Below are 21,234 nucleotides of genomic sequence, written 5' to 3'. Positions count from 1 at the left end.
AACTTAAAATGGATGTGAAGGACCTCTTCAAGGAGAACTATAAACCACTGCTCAAGGAAAGAAGAGACAACACAAACAAATGGAAAAGAATTCCATGCTCACAGAAAGGAAGAATCAAATACCATGAAAATAGCCATGCTGCCCAAAGTAATTTATAGATTCAATGCTATTCCCATCAAGCTACCACTGACTTTTTCACAGAATTAGAAAATCCACTGTAACTTTCATATGGAACCAAAAAAGAACCTGTATAGCCAAGACAATCCTAAGCAAAAAAAAAAAAAAAAAAAAAAAAAAAAAAAACAAAGCCGGAGGCATCATGCTACCTGACTTCAAACTACATTATAAGGCTACAGTAACCAAAACAGCATGGTACTGATACCAAAACAGATATATAGACCAATGGAACAGAAAAGAGACCTCAGAAATAACACTACGCATCTACAACCATCTGATCTTTGACAAACCTGACAAAAACAAGCAATGGAGAAAGAATTCCCTATTTAATAAATAGTGTTGGGGAAACTGACTAGCCATATGCAGAAAGCTGAAACTGGACCCCTTCCTTATACCTTACACAAAAATTAATTCAAGATGGATTAAAGACTTAAACATAAGAACACCATAAAAACTCTGGAAGAAAACCTAGGCAATACCATTCAGGACATAGGCATGGGCAAAGAATTCATGAGTAAAACACCAAAAGCATCAGCAACAAAAGCAAAAACAGACAAACGACATCTAATTAAACTAAGGAGCCTCTGCACAACAAAAGAAACTACCAACATAGTGAACAGGCAACCTACAAAATGGGAGAAAATGTTTGCAGTCTATCCATCTGAGAAAGGAGTAGGATCTAGAATCCACAAAGAACTTAAACAAATTTACAAGAAAAAAACAATCATCAAGAAGTGGGCAAAGAATATGAGCAGACCCTTCTTAAAAGAAGACATTTATGTGGCCAAAAAACATACGAAAAAAAAAAAACTCATCATCACTGGTTATTAGAGAAATGCAAATCAAAACCACAATGAGATACCATCTCATGCCAGTTAGAATGGTGATCATTAAAAAGTCAGGAAACAACAGATGCTGGAGAGGATGTGAAGAAATAGAAATGCTTTTACACTGTTGGCAGGAATGTAAATTAATTCAACCATTGTGGAAGATAGTGTGGTAATTCCTCAAAGATCTAAAGCCAGAAATACCATTTGACTCAGCAATCCCATTACTGGATATATACCCAAAGGATTATAAAATCATTCTACTATAAAGACACATGCACATGTATGTTTATTGCAGCACTGTTCACAATAGCTAAGACTTGGAACCAACTCAAATGCCCATCAATGATAGATTGGATGGTGAATATGTGCCACATATACCCCATGGAATAATATGCAGCCATAAAAAATGATGGTTCATGACCTTTGCAGGGACATGGATGAAACTGGAAACCATCATTCTCAGCAAACACAACAGAAAACCAAACACTGCATTTTCTCACTCATAAGTGAGAGCTGAACACTGAGAACACATGGACACAGAGAGGGGAACATCACACACTGGGGCCTGTCAGAGGGTGAGGGGCTAGAGGAGGGATAGCATTAGGAGAAATACCTAACGTAGATGATGAGGTCAAGGGGCACAGCAAACCACCATGGTACGTAAATACCCATGTAACAAACCTGCACGTTCTGCACATGTGTCTCAGAATTTAAAGTGTGTGTGTGTGTGTGTGTGTGTGTATACATATATATATATAACAGAGACAGAGTCTTGCTATGATGCCCAGGCTGAAGTGTGGTGGCTATTCACAAGTGCAATAATAATGCTCTGAGGCTTGAACTTTTGGGCTTAAGGTATTCTCCCACCTCAGCCTCCTAAATAGCTAGGACTACAGGCACATTCCACCAAGCCCAGCTAAAATTGGTATTGAAAGTTGATGTTGTGAAAGTGAAAAGGAGATCTAAGACTTTCTGGAAGAAATGGTACTTACTGATTAAAAATAGACAATGAAGCTACTGGCACAGGAAGAAATTCCAAAGCCCCAGAACCAAGATCAGTGTAGGAGTGTATGGGCAGACCGGGGACAGAAAAAACTTCATTTCTTTTCCAAAAGTTAACCGAAGACCTTGGAGATAGAATCTGTGTTGTGGTCACAACATTGCCTCAGTCCTTCCCAGCTCCTGTGGCTCCTTTCCTTTTGCTCTTAAATCAGGGATCTCAGTATTTGCAGAAAGTGCAAGGTAGGCCAGGGCTCTGATCCACTTTCTGACAGCGGACCAGGTACTCTGATAGGATGGTCAAGGCATAACAAGCCTGTGCTCAGAAAACGAATCTCAGCTTTCCAAAGAATCGGAAAATGTGAGGGTTTTTCAGAAACACCATTTTGGCAGGTGTTTTCACAGCTTCCTAATCACTATCACTCCCATGATGCACCGAGTATTCACTGAGTGGCTAATTTCCTCTGATGAACACATTGTAGCTTCAATTTCATTTGCTTCAGGTTTTCACTTAGATCTGCTTTGATCAAGCACAGAATTGTCAGAGCATGAAAACCTGTTTTCTCTCTCCATATGACAGGTGTTGAGGTCTCATTTACAAAACTCTGTCATAAGGAACTTTTTGCAATCTCTTCTAATACAGAAGAACTGTGTTAGTCTTAATAGAATTGCAGTGTATGTTTAAGCCAGGTTTTTTTTTTAAATTTTACTCTGAGGTGTTCCCTTCAGAAAATGCCCTTTTTTTTTTTTTTTTTTTTTTTTTTTTTAAGAAACAGAACCTTGCTTCACCCAGGCTGAAGTAAAGTGATGCAATCCTACCTCACTCTACTTGGGCTCCTGGGAGCCTGCTGACTCAGCCTCTTGAGCAGCTAGGATTACAGGTGCAGGCCACCACATTTGGCTGATTATTATTTTTTATTTTGTAGTCATGGAGTCTTGCTATGTTGCCTAGGCTGGTCCCAAACTCCTGGCCTCAGGTGATCCTCCTGCATTGGCCTTCCAAAGTGCTGGGATTACAGACACAAGCCACTGTGCCCAGACCCAGGCCAGTGTTTTCCCAAATACTTCATCAAATTCTGCTCCTATGAGTGCACCATGAAGGTGGTGGTGTGTATGGCAGGGATCTCTATAGTCAAATACATTTGGGAACACAGCTTGATACATTTGCCTTGTAGATATTCACAGCATATGAAAGTATATTAAGAGTTCTGATAAGTCTTATGGTAAATAAACTATTTACAATTACATAACCCAGTGTTTCCCAAACTGATTTAAACATAGATGTTTTTTCCCTACTGGGTCACTTACATGCATCCTGCTGTTAACGTGAGAGTAGATATTTATCCGTAGTTAGTTCCTTAGTTGCTCTGTGGGCTGCAGTAAGTTTTTGAAAAAAGCCATGACTTGCCAGCTCTCTTGGTTTGTGCTGCTATAACAAAATACCTGAGACTGAGTAACTTCTAAAGAACAGAAATTTGTTTCCATACAGTTATGAAGGCTGGGAGTCCAACATCAAGGTGCCGGCGGGTCATGGGATGAAGGCTTCTCTCCGCTTCCAAGATGGCGCCTTGTTGCTGCACCCTCTGCAGGGGAGGAACACCAGACCCCGAGAGGGCAGGGGGTGGAAGGGCAAGCAAGCTGGAGGCTTTGCAAAGCCTTCTTTATAAAGGCTTTAATTACATTCATGAGGGAGGAGCCCACACAGCCTAATCATCTCTTAAAGGCCCCACCTCTTAATACGATCACATCAGCCGTTAAATTTCAACACCTGAATTTGGGGAGGTGCGCACACTTAAACCACAGCACGTACTGAGTCAAAAGCACTTAGTTTTAGAAGGTGTGGTGAAAAGTGCACATGCTTTGCAACCCAAGTGTGTGTGTGTGTTTATGTGTGTGTGTGTGTGTTCAGTCAGTCCAACAAACTTCATCTTCTGCCAACATTTGAAAAAAAGGCTGGGCATGGTGTGTCACACACCATGGGAGGCTACGATTGGAGGCTCACTGGAATGCAGGAGTCTGAGACCTGCCTCAGCAGCACAGTAAGACCTTGTCTCTACAAAAAAAAATTTAAAATTAGCCAGCCACCCATGGCTTGCCTGGGTAGTCCCAGCTTCTCAGGAGGCTGGGGCAGGAGGCTCACTTGAGCCCAGAAGTTTGAGGCAGCAGTGAGCTATGATCATGCCGCTGCACTCCAGCCGAGGCAACAGAGTGAGACCCTGTCTCTAAAAAAAAAAAAAAAAGGAACCCAACTACAATGTGTTAACAGAGAAGGGGAAAATTCCATCTCTGAAGCAAATCTCTGATTCCTCTTCAGTTTCTTTTTTTATTTATTTATTTCTATTTTCATGCTGTTACTGGGATTCTCTGCCGTTTCATTGTCTCATTTAGTTCATTCATTTATTCTTTCACTGATTTATTTCTTCAACACATAGTTACGAACAGCTACTACATGTCATGCAGTGTTCTGAGTGCTTGGAATATAACAGTGAAAAAAACAAAGGTCCCTGCCTTCAGGAAACTGACATTCTTTGAGAGGCAGGTGCTAGAAGCAAACAGTCCTTCATCATCTGGATTCACCACAGCCTCCTTAACTAGTTTTGGCTCTAGTTTCTTTCGTTTCTAATCCACACAGCTGCCAAGAATGATTTAAAACTCAGATAACATTAAATACTCCCTTTCCTTAAAAACATGAAATGATTTTCTCCAGTGCTTGGAAATTTGTGTTCATTCAGATTTCTTGGGATTGCAGAATAGTGTCTTCACAATTTGACCGTAATACCTTCCTTAACCTCTTCTCATTGTTAAACCAAATCCTACAAGGCTTATTGTAAATGCTTCCTTCTATGGAGAACATATGTAATTCTCTCAAGTCAAAATTAAAACTCAGCATGATGTCAATGGTAGTTTCATTGAATTTCACTTCTTTTCTATATCAAATTTACTGAATCTTCCCCATTTGCTGCTCTTGGAGGGTAGCAGTTGTTATCTTACTTATCTCTGTTAATTCTTAATGGCCAGCACTGTGCTTTGAACGTAGGATATCCACAAAAGAAACAGATATTGAATTGCCGATTAAGTGAATTAAAGCGTTCCATTATAAGACTGAAAATATATAAAGTCATACTGGGTGAGAAACAAGTATTTCTTTAAATTTCTAATGAGCAACTTAATTTCCAGAACTGCCTTAAAACCCTCCTATTCTGGGATTTATGTTAAGATACTTAAGTTTAAGGTCAGAGGAAGAATTGCTTTTCACTACATTTATTTTTAGTATTTAGAGATAGAAAGATGACAGCTCACAGTAATGTTATTTCATTTTATAATATTGCCTCATGAGGTCAATCCTCTAGTTCAGCAACCAAATGGAAACCCACCAAAGAAATAAATTAAAAGGAATCAAGTAGAACTTAGAAATGAGGGTTTCAATAAGTATATTTAACAATCTGTTGACACTATAGGCATAATTTGCCCACTGCAGAACAGCTGAGCTTGTCCAGGGAATCAAGCCAAGGTAAAGGCCAGAGGGCGGTAGTGGGATTCGAACCTATGAAATGCACTCTAATGGGCATGTCTGACATGTGCACGTAGAAGGAAGAAAAAAGGAGGTACTGCTAGAGATTAATTACAACAATTGCTCATGTGAATCAGACTCTCCAATTCTGATATTTACCACAGAATGGACTCATGAACTGGAAAATTTTTAAATGCTGCATTTCAATTCAGTTGGTACAATTATGCAATGGGTCTAACCACTGAAAGAACTGAAAGACTCAGTTCATCAAACTTCTGAATGACCAAAATAAACAGCAGGCAAAAGCATCCTTGCTACATACCTTAGTTCTAATCTCAAATGATAAACTTTCTCTCTCTCTCTCTTTTTTTTTTTTCCATTTTTCTTTTTAATAAAGACAGGATCTTGCTACGTTACCGAGGCTGATCTTGAATTCCTGGCCTCAAGTGATCCTGCTACTTTGGACACCCAAAGTGCTGGGATTACAAGCATGAGCCCCTATGCCTGGACTTTGTTACTTTTATTTTTTGTAGTCAAACAAACTTTCCTGTGGGCAACCTGAACACATTACGGGCAGCAGTTACTAATCAAACTGCTTCTAAAAATAAACTTGTGGGATTATTGTGTCAATTAGGTAACTGACATAATCATGCATAGAATTATAAATTGGCGTTCAGTCACAAAGAATCAGAAAGTTCACCTGACACTTATGCACAACTTGACTGATGGCTAAAATAACATGGATGGCACCTTACCACGTGCCTAGTGCTGGCTTAGTGTGGACAAGAGTCATTATGACATGGCCTGTTTTTCTGGCCTCCCATACAATCTAAAGACCATGCTTACCTTTTTTAGAAAACATTTTCCGGCTGGGAACAGTGGCTCATGTCCATAATCCCAGCACTTTGGGAGATTGAGGCAGACGGATCCCAAGGTCAATAAATTGAGACCATCCTAACCAACATGGTGAAACCCTGTCTCTTCTAAAAATACAAAAATTAGCTGGACTTGGTGGCTCGCACCTGTAAGTCCCAGCTACTCAGGAGGCTGAGGCAGGAGAATCACTTGAACCTGGGAAATGGAGGTTGCAGTGAACCACGATGGCACCACTGTACTCTAGACTGGCAACAGAGTGAGACTCTGTCACAGAAACACACACACACACACACACACACACTGCTATTTTCTATTCTTCATGGCAAACATTATTCACTGAAACGTTAAGTACAATTTGATCTGTTTCATTTGTGTGCTGAGGTGTCCTAGCCTTTGGTATGTGTCTTGTCTCTTTGCTTGAGAGTTAATCCCATTAGAGACTCACACTATGTTTCATTTGCTTTGGAACCTCTTAAGTATTCTGATCAGTGCAATGCACCAGGCAAATACTTGGTAATATTGGCTGAATGACTTCTTGATCATTAAATTTGCTGATGTAATCAAAAATATAAAATTCGATAGTTTTCTTGGCTAGCAGAGAAAGAAGGCAGAATCAAAAATTTTGTAAATATCCTTGGACTTTCAGTTGGAAAGTAAAACTGACCCATCTTGACAAAATGTTGCAACCAGGTGATGCGCCACATATCCATCTCACCTGAAGGGAAAATTTAAGTAGATAATAAGTAAATTACATTTTCTTTATTTTGGCTTGCAATTTTCCTAGCATAAATGTACATGATATAGTCTATTTTATTATAAGAAACTCTCACCATTCACATAGGCTCTAGATATTTCATGAAAAAAATTATCAAGATTTGTGTATGTAGAACAAATAAAAATCCATTTGAGTGCTGCAAGTAATAGGAAATCCATTGCAAAATGGAATAAACAAGAAAGGAAAATTATGTCCCATAATAAGATCTTCTGAGACAGGAGGAACCCAGGGTTGCTTTCTTCAGTAACTCCATGATGTTTTCTGAATCACAGTCTTCTCCATCTGTGTGCACAGCATCCTCCTCCATTTCCCAGGTTCTAGCAAGTTCCCCTTGAGGTCCCAAGGAGGCTGTCATGGTTTCAGCTATCATAAGCAGATACAATGATGTTCAAGAGGGTGTGTGTATGTTTCATCAGCGGGGAAGCCCTTCCTAGAAAACTTCAGATAAATTCCTCTCTCATTTTATTCACCAGGATTGAGTCATCTCTTCCTAAAACCAAGCACTGACAAGGGAATTGGAATTTGGATGACTGGCTTCAATGATTCAGAATTTAATCCTGAGTCATGCGAGGTCAGGGTAGACACCCAAATAAAATGGAGGCTCTCTGGAAAGGGAGAAGAGTGTGCTGGCCTCTGGGTAATCAGCTACAAAGCAAAAAGGAAAACATTTCACAGAGAAAACAACCCCCCCCCCCACACACACACACACAATGCAACTTTTTACTGTTCTTGTGCAATTTACTTTTACGATCACACAAAATTATTTTAAGTTACTTCTTTTCTCTTCTTTGGTCTTAATTGCTAGCTAAATCATAATTAGTTTGGTGTTTGTACTGTCATACTTGTGGATATGGCTTTTTTTTTCTTTTCTTTCTTTCTTTCTTTCTTTTTTTTTTTTCTTTTTTTTTTTTGAGGCGAAATTTCACTCTTGTTTCCCAGGCTAGAGTGCGGTGGCACAATCTCAGCTCACTGCAACCTCCACCTCCCTGTTCCAGTGATTCTCCTGCCTCAGACTTCCAAGTAGCTGGAATTACAGGCAGGTGCCAGAATGCCCAACTAATTTTGTATTTTTAATAGAGACAAGATTTCACCATGTTGGTCAGGCTGGTCTCAAACTCCTGACCTCAGGTGATCGTCCCGCTTCAGCCTTCCAAAGTGCTGGGATTACAGGTGTGAGCCCAGCCAAGGATATGGGTTTACGCTAAAGCAATGGATAGAACTGGAGGCAAGCTAGGGGCTCACTGAGAGCCATCCTCACAAAACGAAAGAGAGAGGGCAATTATTGGTATTCCTCCATATTCGAGCTCTTCTCTTCTTGTTGTTTAGAGGCAGGGTCTCACTCTGTCCCCCAGGCTGGAGTGCAGTGGTGGGATCTCAGCTCACTGCAACCTTCGCCTCCCAGGTTCAAGCAATTCTCCTGCCTCAGTCTCCCGCGTAGCTGGGATTACAGGTGCATGCCACCAAGCCCAACAAATTTTTGTATTTTTAATAGAGACAGGTTTCACCATGTTGGTTAAGCCGGTCTCAAATGCCTGACCTGGTGATCCGCCCCATTTAGCTTCCCAAAGTGCTAGGATTACAGGTATGAGCCACTGCACCCGGCCCATATTTTTTTTTCAGAAAAGGTCAGATTGCAGACTTGTAGGTCATACCTGCAATCACTATCACAACTATTCAACCCTGTCACTGCAGCAGACAATATGTAAACCAGTAAGTGTGGCTGTGTTCTAATAAAATCTAATTTATGGGCACTGAAATTAGAATTTTATATCATTTTATAGGTTGGTAAATAATTTTCTTTAATTTTTTTCAACCACTTACAGTGTGAAAGCCCATTTTTAGCTGTATAAAAACAGGTAGCAAGCCAGATTTGGCACGTGAGCCATGGTTTACTGCACCCTGAACTACAGTGGTTTTCACATTTATCTTTTACCTTACACCTCCTCCTTGCCTATTTTAGATATGAAGCTTCTCTATTTATTATACTTAATTGATTACATAACTGCAAAAATAAGTATTTCATTTAAATGGACTATTCGGTAGATTTGTAAATAATCGTACTTTTTATTTGGACAATAACAGGTCCCAGTGGAAAGTCTTGCTTGCCTCTACATTGCCAGTGTCAACTGGCCCCATCTCATCTCTGCCTTTGTGTTAATTGGTTTTCTTATTATTAGAGCTGTGTAAGTGACCAGTGAGAATACATGAATATAAAATAGATTTGCCAGCACAATAAAAAAAAAATAGAAAAGTGGGGATGACACTAAATTATACAGATAGATTGGAAATACCATTAGGTAAGAATCGCCCTGGTTTTACCCACACTGGAAAGCGCTGAGAGGTATGCATTGCTCTTTTACTGCTCTGAGTCATGATGGTAATTATGATGTAATCCAAAGAGCACAACCAGCACTGGACTGGGTGGAAACAGTGCTCTAACTTCTCCACTCTGTAATAACATAGGTTGTAAAATGTATGCATCATTAAGGCCAGGCGTGGTGGCTCATGACTGTACTTTGGAAGGCCCAGACAGGAGGATCACTTGCGTCCAGGAGTTCAAGACCAGCCTGGGAAACATAGTGAGATCCTGTCTCCTCAAAAAATAAAAATCGTGTTCTTTGTAGGTGCACAGATGAATCTGGAAACCATCATTCACAGCAAACTGACACAAGAACGGAAAATCAAACACCACATGTTCTCACTCAGAGGTGAGCACTGAACAATGAGAACACATGGACACAGGGAGGGGAGCATCACACACCGGGTTCTGTTGGCGGTGACTGAGGGAGGGAAGGTGGGGGATAACATGGGGAGGGATAATATGGGGAGAAATGCCAGATGTAGGTGACGGGGGAATGAAGGCAGCAAACCACATTGCCATGTATGTACCTATGCAACAATCCTGCATCATCTGCACACGTACCCCAGAACCTAAAGTACAATAAAAAACAAAAAATTAACGGGGCGTGGTAGCATACACCTGTGATCCCAGCTACTTGAGAGGCTGAGGCTGGAAGATTGCTTGAGTCCAGGAGGTCAGGAAGTTGAAGCTGCAGTGAGCCAAAATTGTGCCATTGCACTCCAGCCTGGGAGACAGAGTGAAAAAAAAAAAAAAAAAAAAAAAAAACTACCATTGAATTAATACTACCTCTGCTTCAAAAAGAGAAAATAAATTTAAATGTAGGCATCAACAGCAAAGAGTATCACAATTATAGACAAGTTAAATGTAATTTATGAAAATGACACTTTCAGCCTGGGTGAAATATGGCAATTCCCTAGATAAACAGTACATTAGGAAGAGCTTGTCTGTTTCTAGATGGCAGTAAGTGACTTCAATTCAGGCCAGGGTAATTTAGACCAGTAAGCGGTGTTTCTCAATCTTGCAAATACATAATAAAGGGAAAATAGCTCAAAGTATGCTGTAAGAAAAACGTATGTGAACCTGCAATCTGGATTATTGAGAAATATTTGTGTAAAGCAAGAAAGCTGTAATTAACAGACAGGTAATCTTTACATTTTTTGTATCTCCTTTGTAAAATCTTTGCCCTTCTCTACTTGAGACAGCCAGAGAACTGGCTGTGCTTCCTGATCATTAAGAAGACTGAAATAAAGGGACTTCTTATTCATTCCAAAAATGGATTTCACTATGCTTCAGCACTTAGCTTGCAAAATGGATTTATAAACAGGTGAAATATTAGGTGGGTAAAGCCACATGAGATTTAAGATTTACAAATTAAATATCTTTATCTGAATATTCTTACTTTCAGGATTTATTTTCCCATCCCTGAAAATAAACATTTTAAAAAAAAATTTTTATTTTTTATTTTTTAGAACCTCGAACAGGGAAAATGGCAATTAAGATTTTGGTTTTGACCTTGCTGCCATTGGCATAGAGAACTTGGGAAAGTCATTTTGTCTTCCTTCGTTAACTTCAATTTCTTTCTTTCTTTTTTTTTTTTAAAAAAACCAGCTTTATTGAGGTGTAATTGACATACAATAAACTGCACATATTTGAAGCATACACCTATACACTTATATATACGTATATGTACACACATGAACAGGGTTGTCAGAGTTAAAGTACACAATGCCCAGTTAAATTTGGATTTCAGATAAACAATGAATCATTTTTAGTATAAGTATATCCCAAACATTTGCATGGTATATACTTATATTTAAAGAAATTTATTCATCTGAAATTCAAATTTAGCCACTCGATGTTTTTATTTGTGAGATGTAGCAGCTCTATCTATGGATTCTCACTACAGTCATTTTTCCCATACCCAGGCAATCACTTTTCTGCTTTCTGTTACTATAGTTTGTGGTTTCGAGTATTTGATCATCGAATCATACAGTATGCACTCTTTTTTGTCTGGTTTTTATTTTATTTATTTATTTTTGAGACGGAGTCTCACTCTGTTGCCTGGGCTGGAGTGCAGTGCGATCTCCACTCACTGCAACCTCCGCCTCCCAAGTTCAAGCGATTCTTCTGCCTCAGCCTCCTGAGTAGCTGGGATTACAGGTGCACGCCATCACACCCAGCTAATTTTTGTATTTCTGGTAGAGACAGGGTTTCACCATGTTGGCCAAGCTGGTCTCGAACTCCTGACCTCAACTGACCTGCCCACCTTGGCCTCCCAAAGTGCTGGGATTACAGGCGTGAGCTACTGTGCCTGGCTTCTCTGGCTTCTTACACTAAGCATAATTATTTTGAGATCATCCAAATTATAACACATAACAATAGTTTATTCCTTTTTATTACTGAGTAGTATTCTATTGTACAGATATGTAATAGTTTATCCTTTTACCTGTTGATGGACTTTGGGGTTCTTTTCAATTTGGAGCTGATATGAACACTTGTCCATAAATCTTTTTATGGACATTTGTTTTCATTTATCTTGGGTAAATAACTAGAAGCGGAATGGGTGGATCATATGGAAGATGTATTAATGTGTAAAGGAACTTCCAGATTGCTTCAACAGTGGTTGTGTCATTTTTGCATTCCCACTAGCAGTGTATGAGGTTCTACTTTCTCCACATCTTTGCCAACACTTGGTCTTCTCACCTGGTGCATTCTAATAGGTACATAGTGATATCTCATTGCAGTTTTAATTGGCAATCTCTAATGACTAATCATGTAGAGCATCTTTTGCTTATTTGCCATCCACATATCTTCTTTGGTGAAGTGTTCAAATCTTTTGCCCATTTCTTAATTGTCTCATCTTTTTATTGAGAGACTTGAGTTGTTTCTTTTTTAACTTTTATTTTAGGCTTGGGGGTACATGTGCAGGTTATATAGGTAAACTCATGTCATAGGGGTTTGTTGTACAGATTATTTTGTCACCCAGGTACTAACCCTAGTACCCAATACAGCTAGTGCTCGACTTACGACCACGATTGGTTCCGACAGGCCGGTTGTAACATGATTTGGTCGTAAGTTGAGTAGGCTATATGTACAGTACTGTGAAATGATGTTGTAAAAATCTTTAAGTCATATTTTATCCTAATTTTCTTTCATTATTGTTGTATATAATAATTTTCTTTGTTCATTTTATGTCATTTGTATCATCTCTACACCATTTTGTTTCTTATTTTTACATTCGTCAGGTTTAAGTAAAACACTGCATTACCAGTACAACTGGTTTAATATTTGCAAAACATACAAAATTACAAAATACAGGTGCATACAAAAATACAAAATACAGGTGTAAAAAATGGTAGTGCTGCCGGAAGCTGGTCCGCACTGTCGTACGCCCAGCTGGGCAACGTTTGCGCTGGCAGACGCGGAGCAGTCCTGGCTAGCGATTGTGGTTGTAAAGTCGAATGGTCGTAAGTTGCATAGGTCGTAAGTCGATCAATACCTGTAGTTACTTTTTCTGCTCCTCTCCCTCCTCTCATCCTCTACTCTCAAGTAGACTATTGTTCTCTTCTTGGTGTCCATGAGTTCTCATCATTTAGCTCCCACTTAGAAGTGAGAACATACAGTATTTGGTTTTCTATTCCTGCATTAGTTTGCTAAGGCTAATGGCCTCCAGTTCCATCCATGTTCCCACAACAGACATGATCTCACTCTTTCTTATGGCTGCATGGTATTCCATGGTGTATATGTATCATGTTTTCTTTATTCAATCTATCAGCAATGGGCATTTAGGTTGATTCCATGTGTTTACTATTGTGATTAGTGCTGCAATGAACATTTCTGTGCACGTGTCTTTATGACAGATGAATTTATATTCCACTGGTTATATACCCAGTAATGGGATTGCTGCATCAAACGGCTGTTCTGTTTTTAGCTCTTTGAGGAATCACCACACTGCTTTACACAATGGTTGAACTAATTTACACACTAGCCAACAATTTGTAAGTGTTCCCTTTTTCTGCAACCTCACCAGCGTCTGTTATTTTTTTACTTTTTCATAATAGCCATTCTGACTGGTGTTAGGTGATACCTAATTGTAGTTTTGGTTTGCATTTCTCTAATGATCAGTGACATTGAACTTTTTTTCATATGCTTCTTGGCCACATGTATGTCTTCCTTGAAAAGTGTTCATGTCCTTTGCCCACTTTTTAATGGGGTTGTTTGTTTTTTTCTTGTAAATTTGTTTCTGTTCCTTATAGATGCTGGATATTAAACCAAGAGTTTTTTTCTTTTTTTTTTTTTTGAGACGGAGTTTCGCTCTTGTTACCCAGGCTGGAGCGCAATGGCGCGATCTCGGCTCACCGCAACCTCTGCCTCCTGGGCTCAGGCAATTCTCCTGTCTCAGCCTCCTGAGTAGCTGGGATTACAGGCACGTGCCACTATGCTCAGCTAATTTTTTGTATTTTTAGTAGAGACAGGGTTTCACCATGATGACCAGGATGGTCTCGATCTCTCGACCTCGTGATCCACCCTCCTCGGCCTCCCAAAGTGCTGGGATTACAGGCTTGAGCCACCGCGCCCGGCCCCAAACCAAGAGTTTTTTATATACTCTCAATATAAGTCCTTTATCAGATAGGTACCTTCCAAATATTTTCACCTAATCTGTGCTTGTAGTTTCATTTTTAAAAGTGTTGTGTGAAGAGCAGGCGTTTTTAATTTTGATAAAGTTTACTTTATTAACTTATTCTTTAATGGATCATATCATAGGTGTTATACCTAAAAATTCTTTTGTTAAAAACATTATTTTCTGTAGAGATGGGATTTCATTATGTTGCCCAGGTTGGTCTCAACTCCTGGTCTCAAGTGTGAGCTACTGTGCCCAGCCTAAATAATGTTTGTCTAATCTCACAAAGGTTTTCTCCCATGTTTTCTTTTAAAAGTTTTATAGTTTTAGGTTTACACATATAGGTCCATGACCCATTTCAAGTCCATTTTTGTATATAAGAAGAGATATGAAGTTCAACTATCTTTGTATATGGATATCCAGTTATTCTAGCACCATTTGTAAAAGATGATCACTTTTTCACTAAATTGCTTTTGCAACTTTGTTTCAATGATATATATCACTACACACACACACACACAAAGATTGTTGTTAACTGGGTTCCTATGTAAAATGTATTTCTTACTGTGAACTGTAGTCAGAAAAGTTTGAAAGTTAGTGCTATGATGGTTACCTGAATTTTTTTTCTCCCTCTCTGGTCTCCTAATCATTCTTGTCTATCACTTCTATATATTCAGTCCTTCCTACTTCTTCAATTTCCACTGTTCCTCTAAAACTTCATTCTCTGTGAAAGCACATTTATGATCACCTCAGGAAACCATTGTTTTTGTTGTTCCTTCCATTTTTTTCTTCCCTCTCTGCTACACAGGGAAATGACAAAACATTTTATTTCTCCCTGCCAAGTTTATATCACTCTCTGTGTAATTCACATTATGACCTTTCATTCGATATTTCTTGTGGTTGGCAATTGGTTTTCAGCAAATCGTTTCCTTTTTCATTTGCTCTGCTTTTTTGGGAGGCAGCATGAAAAGAGAACAGGCCATACTTCAGCTTAATTCTATTTCATAACAGGCTCATAACCTTCTTCAAAATACCATCTCTCAGGCTCAGTTTCTTTATCTGAAAAATAAAACCACATCTAACAACCTCATATATTTGTTGTAAGAATTAAGTAAGGTTTTGTATGTAACATATGTGAGGTATGTCTAGTCCTGTATGGGGCATATAATAGATGCCTGATGATAGCTATTATCACCATAGTATGTACCTTCTAACCCCTTCTGTTATTTCCATCACCTTCCCTCATGTCCATATCTTCTACCATGCTAATGCTATTGTAGGCTGTACAGTATGGCACCTCAGATAATTAAATTCAATACCCTGAACTACCCTTGTGAGAAATATTTAATGATTTTACACAGAAGTGTCATGGTGCCAAAGAGATGAAAGAGATCAGATTTCATTTCACTCTAAAAAAGAAAGATATCTTTTCTTCCATAAAAGAGGGCTTAAAATCTACTTCCTATCTTCAAGGTAGACAGAAAAATATTCCTCTTTAAAGAGAACACAGCTACTAGAAATGCTAACCGCTCAGCTAACAGGGTCAGAATGGTAGCTCAAACAACCACTCCCCAGGACTTAAAAGGCAAAGATAAGAATGCTCTGTGAATGCTGATGGGGACAAGAACATTCTAACCTAGACCAGGTAAGAAAATGTTGGACATAGAAAAGGGACTTAGACGAATCCACAGACTTCTGACAAGTCATCACCAGCTGAGTCCATTTTTGTTTTTTGTTTTTTGTTTTTTGAGATGGGGTCTCACTCTGTTACCCAGGCTAGAGCACAGTGGCGCAATCTCGGCTCACTGCAGCCTTCACAACTTCTACCTCCCGGGTTCAAGTGATCTTCCCACCTCTGCCTCCCAAAGAGCTGGGACCACACGTGTGCCAACATACCCAGCTAATTTTTTGTTGTATTTTTGATAGAGACAGGGTTTTGTCATGTTGCCCAGGCCAAGCTAAGTCCATTTTGAAGAGAAACTAGAAATTGTCTGAACCTACTCTGTGTTCACTTTTTTTTTTTTTTTTTTTTTTTTTTAAGATGGAATCTTATTATGTTGCCCAGGCTGGAGGGCTGGAGTCCAGTGGTGCGATCTCAGCTCACTGCAACCTCCACCTCCCACATTCAAGCGATTCTCCTATGTTAGCCTCCCAAGTAGCTGTGATTACAGGCCCACGCCACCACACCCGACTAATTTTTGTATTATTAGTAGAGATGGGGTTTTGCCATGTTGGCCAGGCTGCTCTCAAACTCCTGACATCAGGTGATCGCCTTCCTTGGCCTCCCAAAGTGCTAGGATTACAGGCATGATGTAGTCATTAGTTTTTTGTTAAATGTTAAAATAATCAAGAGCCACTTTGTAAGTTCCTAGATTCCTAGCCTGGGTAGACTCTACTTGATTATAAATAATAATGGAAATTCCGGCATCTAACATGGTTGTTCTATTTTTGTACTGGGTCAAAATTTCAGTAAATTACTCACATATTTATACACAGTAAGTTTCTAGCTGTTTTTCACCATAATTCATTCATTATTATTCATCCTAACTATTAATTATATGACCTGGTATTAAAGCTACCGGGTCAAGAGTGTTTAATTAATACCTCCTTCCAGAAACTTAGTTGCAAAAAAAAAAAAAAAAAATCAACTAGGGTGTTTAGATACGTGGATGTTCCAAGATAATATTAATCTGAGTTTTAACAACTCTACACTACACTCTCTGATGGAGCAGCAACTAGCCACATGTGTTATTGTGGCTGTAAGTCAAAAGTACACACCAGATTTCACAAACTTAGTGCAAAAGAATGTAAAACATTTTGTTAATAACTTTTAATATTGATTTCACATTGAAATGATAACTATTTGAATATATTGGATTAAACAAAGTATATTATTAAAGTTATTTTTACCTGTTTTAATTTTTTTTTTTTAAAGAGGGAGTTTCACTCCGTGGCCCAGGCTAGTGCAGTATCACAGTCCTAGATCATTGCAACCTCCATTTCCCAGATTCAAGAGATTCTCCTGCCTTAGCGTCCTGAGTAGCTGGGACTATGGGTGTGCACCACCATGCCTAGCTAATTCTTGTATTTTTAGTAGAGATGGGGTTTCGCCACATTGGCCAGGCTGGTCTCAAACTTCTGACTTCAAGTGATCCGCCTGCTTTGGCCTCCCAAAGGCTGGGATTACAGGCATGAGCCACCGTGCCTGGGCCTCTTTTAACTTTTTAATGTGGCTACTAGAAAATGTTCTATTATATGTGGTTCAAATTATGTTTCTGTTGAACAGTGTTGGTCTAGAGTTTAGAAACTTGTGAAATTCTATGGTACAGTTTTAAAGCTGGTGGATAATTACAACTGGCTCACTAAGATTTGGAAAACTTGTTGCAATGTTTGTTAGAGAGGGAGAGGTTTTTAGTGTACTTAACTTTAGGCTGAAGAGAAGCAGCATAGAAGGGTCATTCAGAAGACCAAAATGAAACTAACTTGAGCAACCATGTTTATGCAAGATGAAAAACTAGTGGCTTTAACCTGTGGGAAAAGGTACCACACCCTGCCAATGCAACTTAAAGTTCAACTGGTTACTCATCCCTGAAACCTGCCCCCCAGCTTTCTACAGCGAATTGCTCACAGTTGGATTCCTTTTAAAGTGAGATTACACTCCCTACAGGATATGTTGTACATGCTGGCATCCAACTTTCCAAGGTTTTCATTCAACCTAATACTTATTTTTAGTCATATTATGGCTTTGAACAAACTACTGAACATGAAAAAGATGAATTGAAGATGATACTAAGTGGTGACAGATAGAAATTCCCAGGTTGCAACCTGGTTATATCAAAGAGATTTTTTAAAAAAACTTAAAGACAGAAGTGGGTTTTTTTTTGTTTTGAGATGGAGTTTCCCTCTTGTTTCCCAGGCTAGAGCGCAATGGGGCAATCTCTACCCACTGCAACCTCCGTCTCCCGGGTTCAAACAATTCTCCTGCCTCAGCCTCCCAAGTAGCTGGGATTACAGATGCTTGCCACCACGCTCTGCTAATTTTTTTTTTTTTTTTGTATTTTCAGTAGAGATGGGGTTTCGCCATGCTGCCCAGGCTGGTCTCGAACTCCCGACCTCAGGTGATCCATCCACCTCGGTCTCCCAAAATGCTGGGATTACAGGTGTCAGCCACCACGGCTGGCCGACAGAGGTTTTAAAGTCAGAGCAATTACAGATTGCCAACGACTTACTAATAATATATAAATTTCACATATGTTAAACACAGGTAGGACAACATCAGGAAAGCAAAGAAATTGGGAGGTCAAAGTGGCATGCATTGATAACGTCCACGAACCACAGACGAGGGCTGAGGGTTCTCCTTTTGAGAGGCAAAGCTCAACAGAAAAGGGTTAGGATTGGTCAGGTTATTACAGTTTAATGCCACTAACCCAATGTTTACCATTGTTTTCCCTAGAATGCCAGTGTTGTTCTAATATTGTTCTGTGAAAGTTTTGATGCCAGCAGTATTTGCTTCTAAAACATATTTAAGAATATCAGCCGGAGCTGGGCGCAGTGGTTCACACCTGTAATCCCAGCACTTTGGGAGGCCGATGTGGGCAGATCACAAGGTTAAGAGATCGAGACCATCCTGGCCAACATGGTGAAACCCGTCTCTACTAAAAATACAAAAAAATTAGCCAGGCCTTGCGGCGGTGCTTGTAGTCCCAGCTACTTGGGAGGCTGAGACAGGAGAATCACTCGAACCCTCATAGTGACAGAGCGAGCCTCCATCTCAAGGAAAAAAAGAAAAAAGAACATGGAAATTAGGAGACCAGAGATCTAGCGACCACAGCAGCATGGCCAAGCCGTGTGGAGTGCACCTGAGTGGGGAGACCCACAAACAGTTGGAGGTGTTCAGTCAGAATATTTTGCAGGAGGCTGAGGATTCCTCTAGAGATTCTTGCCGCAGAAAATCATATACCTTAATCAGCTTTTGCAAGATGACTCCTCAATGCAGCTGCCCTGACTTCCCTCCGGGCCCCATTGGACATCCCTATCCCAGGCCCTCTACCCAAGGATGATGAGATGGAAACAGATAAGCAGGAGAAGAAGTCCTTAAGTGTGGATTTCTCCCTGGGAATGAGAAGGTCCTGTCTCTGCTTGCCCTGGTTAAGCCAGAAGTCTGGTGTATCAAAGAGAAATACATTCTGTTGACCACATGGATCCAGCACCTGATCCCCAAGATTGAAAATGGAAATGATTTTATGGTAGCAATCCAGAAGGTGCTGGCGAGGGTGAATGCCGTCAAGACCAAAGTGGAACCATTTCCGAGTACTGCTCAGAACAACGGGTTGTTGTGGCCAAGACCTCCAAGGAGATTCATGTAATAGATTACCGGGCTTTGGGGCCTGAGCAAGATGAGGCAGCTTATGGGGAGCTCAGGGCCTTGTACACTGAGCTTCATCATACCATCAGCAGCAATCTGGAGAAAACTGTCAACCCAAAGGGTGAAGAGAAGCCATCTATGTACTGATTCCAGGACTAAAAGGAAAATAAACAACCTATATACTGTGTGGGGGAAAAAAAAGAATATGGTAATTAGATAATAATGATGTAGTTATCAGTAAATGCCTTTAAGAAATGTTATAGTTCACCTGGCAAGGCGCATGTGCCTGTAGTCCCAGCTGCTTGCAATGCTGAGGTGGGAGGATTTCTTGAGCCTAGGAGCTCAAGTCCAGCTTGGGCAACATACTGAATCTCTCCCAAATAAATAAATAGGTAAAGTACAAACTTTTTAAAAAGAAATGCTATGTTATCTATACGGATTTCTAAGGAGACCACAGGACTGTATACTGTCTTGGAATGTCCTCAGAAGGCTGTCATTGATCAGGTAACAGTAAAAACTCCAGAGTCCTTTCTTTCAAATGGAAAAGGGAAAGCGGAGGGACAGAAACTATTCAAACTTCGTCCTCTTTCCTTGTGGCTTGTGGTCACCTCCTCCTTCTCTGCCCCCTTGGAAGCCACTTCACCCTCCAAAGTCTCCCGGCCTCTGCCACCAAATCCTCCTTGGCCTCCTCTGCTACCACCTCAGCCTCCAAAGCCACCTCTGCCTCCACCATGACCCCCGAAGCCACCTTCACCCTTAGGTTTGGCCCAGTTGAAGGTAACTTTATTAGGGCAATACCTTGTTGGTTTTGACTGCATATTTGTATAAACTTTTTAAAGAGTTGAGTGATAGAGCTAACTCTTATCTTTAGGTTTTGAATTTCTATTGTTTCATACCATGTACAAAACCATTTTCTGCTACAAAAAAAAAAGAGAAAAGAAATGCTGTATGTGAAGTTTCCAGGACATTACCTATGAGATCATCTGATACATACCTACCTCTTTCATATACACACTGATACCTCAGTATCGCATACCTGTTACTCTGACTCAGTGTTTTATCTGTAAGGTGGGGGATAACATATCTACATCACAGACTTTTGTAAGAATTGAGATAATTCATGTAAAGAATTATGACAGTGCCCATTTTAAGCAGCTGGCAAATGTTAGATGTTGATGAACTAGTATTGTACATATATTTAATGATCACTATGTTCATTTCGTGTTACAATTTTAATACGCATTTATGAAGTGGATCAAATGTTGACTATTCTTAATTAGAAAAAAATTGCATTGTCGTCTTTAATCCAAGAATACACTTTATTTCATGAATTCCATTCCTGTTAAGCCCTTTCAACACATTATAATTGAAAAACTATTGCTGTGGTTATAGCCAGGACTCAAGAAACATTCAATAAAACTATGAGTGAAGTGAATTTGGGAAACATTGCATCGATCATCCAATATTTTCATTTTGCTTCGAGGCTATAGCAGTGGTTTACTGGGCTCTCAAGAGAAAAAGCTATGGTTTTAGCATTTACGAGTATCTGTGGTATAAACATTTCCACCACGGTCAACTTCAAACTATTGTGTGATGTCACTGAAGGCAAAGTTGGAAAGAAATGCTAATAATTGTTTCTCTCAAGAAAGTACAAACAGGCTCTCACACACCAGTCACATAAATACTTTGCCATTTTCTGATTAGAGCATGGCTTCTTA

The 21,234-nt window shown here is 39.7% G+C and overlaps 1 protein-coding gene and 1 pseudogene across 1 annotated transcript in view; one reads left to right on the top strand and one right to left on the bottom strand.

The window, feature by feature from the left end:
- The window catches only part of SPMIP2 (sperm microtubule inner protein 2), a 119,552-nt gene that overhangs the window by 72,391 nt on the left and 25,927 nt on the right, over positions 1–21,234 (bottom strand). The window lies entirely within an intron of this gene.
- On the top strand, positions 18,987–19,712 carry LOC101034104 (proteasome activator complex subunit 2 pseudogene; annotated as a pseudogene).

The sequence above is a fragment of the Saimiri boliviensis genome, chromosome 3 (genome assembly GCF_048565385.1).
Source record: "Saimiri boliviensis isolate mSaiBol1 chromosome 3, mSaiBol1.pri, whole genome shotgun sequence".
Taxonomy (NCBI): Eukaryota; Metazoa; Chordata; class Mammalia; order Primates; family Cebidae; genus Saimiri; species Saimiri boliviensis.
Note: the sequence above shows the minus strand (reverse complement) of the source record. Positions and strands in the feature narration are given on the sequence as shown.